Genomic DNA, 4,313 nt, shown 5'->3' on the forward strand with positions numbered 1-4,313 from the left:
GCGGGTGGCGCTGTGGCTAAAACCTCAGTGCCTAGGACTTGCCGATCGTATGGTCGGCGATTCAAATCCCCGCGGCGGGGTGAGCTCCCATCTTCGGTCCCAGCTCCTGCCCACCTAGCAGTTCGAAAGCACCCTTAAGTGCAAGTAGATAAATAGGTACCGCTTTATAGTGGGAAGGTAAACGGCGTTTCCGTGTGCTGCGCTGGCTCGCCAGAGCAGCTTTGTCACGCTGGCCACGTGACCCGGAAGTGTCTCCAGACAGCGCTGGCCCCTGGCCTCTTAAGTGAGATGGGCGCACAACCCTAGAGTCGGACACGACTGGCCCGTACGGGCAGGGATACCTTAAAATAAAGACAAGGTTAAAGATGGCTAGCTCCAAAAGAAGCCAGAGATTCCTGTGGCAAATAAACAAATCCAAATTGTAGATAGCTTGGGTTAAGGGTACATGCTGACAATAGCAAGGAAATGAAGGACACGTGAATCTGGCTTCTGTTTTTACCCATTTAATTAAATGGGTTAAAATCCACTTGTGACTGGATGTCCTCTGTTTTTACGCTATGCAGTATAGATTCTGGTGAAAAATCATGACTCTTCCTTTTAGTTTCTGGCATCGGTGTACTTTGGTAGTTTGCTGGAATGTGCCTGCTGAGAACACAGAAAATTAAGAATGCACTGGAGTAAGAAATAGGAGTAATCAAGGTCGCCCTGCACAGCTCCCTGCCCCTTTTCATCTAATGGCCTTGTTGCCATTGCACTGGACTGTCACCATTACTCACTTCTGGAATGTTTTCTGGTCGTGATCCTCCATCAGGCTAAAAGGCATCCTCAGAGTTAGAGGAGGCACCACCTGTGGAGTCATCAACCCTCCCCTCTCTCAAACCATCCAAGCCAAAAAATGTGGTCTAATCACACCCCTCTGTTTTAGAGGATAGCCTTCCAATGCACCCATCATTACCTCCTTGCTTAGGAGCCAGTGCTGCAGAGCAGAACAGACCTTTTAAATGAACAGACAGCTCCTTGCAGGGGGTGGACCCCCAAGTATATGACCAGCCAGCTATAAAACGGCTCCAGCATGCTGCTAAGGCAACACTAGCCCTAGGGAGCTCTCCAGGGTCCTGAACAAGCTATCTTTTGCCCTGCCCTGCATAGGACAGCAGCTACCTAGAACGAATGAATGGGTTTGATGTTACCACCAGATTCAACTACACTACTGGACATGCCTTGTCCTCTCCCTGCTCTTTCAGATGGTACACCTCCAATGAGTATCCTGGCTTCAAGTTGGGCTCCACTGGGACTCCAATCCAGGAGAAGACAGGACAACTTCCTTGCTATATCAATCATGGCGCAATTGTTCTATTTCAGCAAAAGCCAGGCATTAAAGCTAGAAAAGAAAAACCAAACCAAGCAAACATCACATATGGGATTGTCAAGTGGTGCCTGTGGTTGCTGTAATGTCCTTGAGTACTTCACTTGAAAAGCCTCTGGAGCTTTTCATTTACTGTCTACGTTGTCATGAAGTAGTGAGGGTGGTTAAGAGCAGTAGACTCGTAATCTGGTGAACCAGATTTGCGACTCTGCTCCTCCACATGCAGCTGCTGGATGACCTTGGGCTAGTCACACTTCTTTAAAGTCTCTCAGCCCCACTCACCTCACAGAGTGTTTGTTGTGGGGGAGGAAGGGAAAGGAGAATGTTAGCTGCTTTGAGACTCCTTCTGTAGTGATAAAGCGGGATATCAAATCCAAACCCTTCTTCTTCTTCTCTTGAAAAGGGGAGCTGAATGGGGAAGTTGGAAAAATGGTGCCTTCTCTGTATGCAGCCCTGTATGCTTTTCAAAGCTGTGATAAGCACCTGCATAGCTGAACAGAGCAACTGAGAAGACCGGAAGTTTAAAGGAGTGATCTGGGAGACTGGGGGGCAGAGATAGAGAACAAGACAGTGGACAAAGGACAGCTGTGGGTGTCAGGGGGAGAGGTGGAGAATGATGTGCAAGAAAGAGAGATAAGTGCATGCACATTGCTCCAGTAAAATGGTACTTCTTGAAATTGTGTATTTTTTCACAGGTTTCCTCCTGCCCCCAATCAAAATACACATAACATATGTCTCCATTGACTGAACTGTAAAAAATCATTGATCTGGCACTTTCTAGTGGTGTTGTGATACAAAAACGTAGATTTGAGACACAGAGCCTTATGGATCTTCATAATTTTCACAAGGGATGCCTTCGAAACATCAGGTGCATTCTGTGATATATTGGTGGTTTTGTTGTCATTTTCTGTACAAATCATGAAGTTGCATGATGATCCATGTCTTAGATCAATATTTTTGTGGAGCTAGCAAGCACCAGATTTACAATTTTAACTGTGTCTTCCAAAGCAAGCATTAATTTCATGGTATTTGAGGGTGGGCTGGGTATGGAAGGACCCTGTGTAAAATCATGCAAATTCAGGAGGACCAAATTTAATTGAAAAACAAAGTGTGCACACTCATGCACAGGCAAGTGGTCTGGTGATCCCTGCAGTACCATTTCCACAGAATTTAGAGCTCCGTGGTGCAGAAATGATTATTCACCATTCAGAGTATATTCAGCACATACCCAGAAGATGGACTTCAAAATGGTTTCAGTAAGATTTTTTAAAAATGTTGACTATAGTATCTCTTGAACTGGTAGTAAAATAAAATAAAATGATACTGTTGAACATCGCCCATTGGTATGATTAAAATAAAATAAATACTTTCAACTTTTGTCAGCTTACGGCTCACATCGCAATCCCTGCTGGACACCAGAACTTCAACCAATTGTTTGCTTCCTTTCGCCTTTGCTCTTCAGTAGCTTAGATGGAAAATTGTTTCTCTTCAAGAGACCCCTGTGGGGGTATAGCTGCTGCCTGGCTCACAACAGTTTGCTGATGCTGAGTTTTTGTTTCACGTTTTGTCTTGAAGTATAAATCTCCTGGCTCTAACTCCATGCACAGTTGTATTGGGGAGCTTGGATTCAGAAGCCAAAGTGCAGAAGCATCTTCAGAGACTGCAGTGTAGCATTGCTTCCGATAGGCTCATCATAACCAGTTCTCTTTTTTTCAGGGGGTACTCAAGGATACGCAGTACAGGCACCTCATTTGTTGTAGTTGGTGTTGAAAGTGTGACACTGACTGTAACAACTTCATGGTGAATACTGCCCATAACCTTCCTCTTCCCAATGCAGGGTACATTTGTGTAGGGGGAGAAGGGAGAAGAGGCGGCTGTGGGGAGGGAATCAGTCTGTTATTCAGAGTTACTGGAACAGCAGTCCTTCCCCAGAGCCAATAAATCTACCAATTTAATATGAAGTAGCAGAGGACTGGGGTGAGGGTGGGAGGGATGGAGGAAAAAACAGCAATAATGAAACATCACCAGTCTTGAAAAACCAGATTCTTCCAAATGACATCAATGCGTTAAATGAATAAAGTGAAAGTGGTGCTTCTTCTATTTATCCTTTATAAAATACTTTCAATTTGCAAGTTCATTTACTATCTGTATTGTGATTGCCTGCAACATATGCCTATGTTGCAGATCAAATACTGCCCACACTGAGCACAAGGTTAATTGAGGGAAATCTATCTTTCGGTGATCCTTTACAGCTTCACAAATTTTTGCTCATTCTTTCTCCACATTAATAGGTGTATTTTTATTTTTATTTTTTTAAAAAATCACACCTCTCAAAATGTATTATATTTCTCTCAAAAGCAATGTTTAAATGCATGCTTTGATATGCTTATACTGCCAAAAACATTGAGAGATGTGCGAAACCAGGGGGATAGCTAAGTTCCAGTCTACAGATTGGTCCAGTATCAGGTTGTTTCATCTAGGAATTTGAAAAGATTGAAATCCTCAACTATGAGACAATGTGGCTTGGCCAAGGCTCTTCCACATCTAGAAGCAAACGGTACGTTATCCAGAGCAGTCTCCACTGAATAATAACACCATGTTCTTACACAACTACCAATCATTTCAATGGGGCTTGTTCGGAAAAACTTTCTGATGGATTGTGGCACAGGACCTTAACAAAGCAATTTAAAAAAACAACAAAAAAAAACCTCTCACTTTTTTATTGAGAAAGCTTGCTTGTCTCTACATGAAATTATATAGCCTAGCCTTCCCAGCCTGGTGCCCTCTGGATATTTTGACTACAATTCCCAGCCTCCCTCACCAGTGACCATGCTGACTAGACTGATGGGAGTTGTAGTCCAAAATATGGGAGGAGGGGCAGGTTGAGTAAGGCTGACATACCTTTTTAAAAGAAATGCACACCATAGAAGGAAGCTATGACTGGTGT

General features: G+C 43.8%; 1 long non-coding RNA gene across 2 annotated transcripts; it reads right to left on the bottom strand.

The window, feature by feature from the left end:
• Positions 1-487: 487 nt before the first annotated feature.
• LOC309325776 lies at positions 488-3,665 on the bottom strand. Of its 2 annotated transcripts, none has more exons than XR_014149991.1 (3): positions 2,755-3,665; positions 1,221-1,381; positions 488-645 (listed from the first exon to the last, which is right to left on the bottom strand). It is a non-coding gene; the product is annotated as an uncharacterized lncRNA (long non-coding RNA). The 2 variants fall into 2 exon arrangements; XR_014149992.1 differs by having other exon boundaries at positions 488-642; positions 2,755-3,664.
• Positions 3,666-4,313: the final 648 nt, after the last annotated feature.

This window comes from Podarcis erhardii, assembly GCF_964252035.2.
Source record: "Podarcis erhardii genome assembly, chromosome: 12".
Classification (NCBI taxonomy): domain Eukaryota; kingdom Metazoa; phylum Chordata; class Lepidosauria; order Squamata; family Lacertidae; genus Podarcis; species Podarcis erhardii.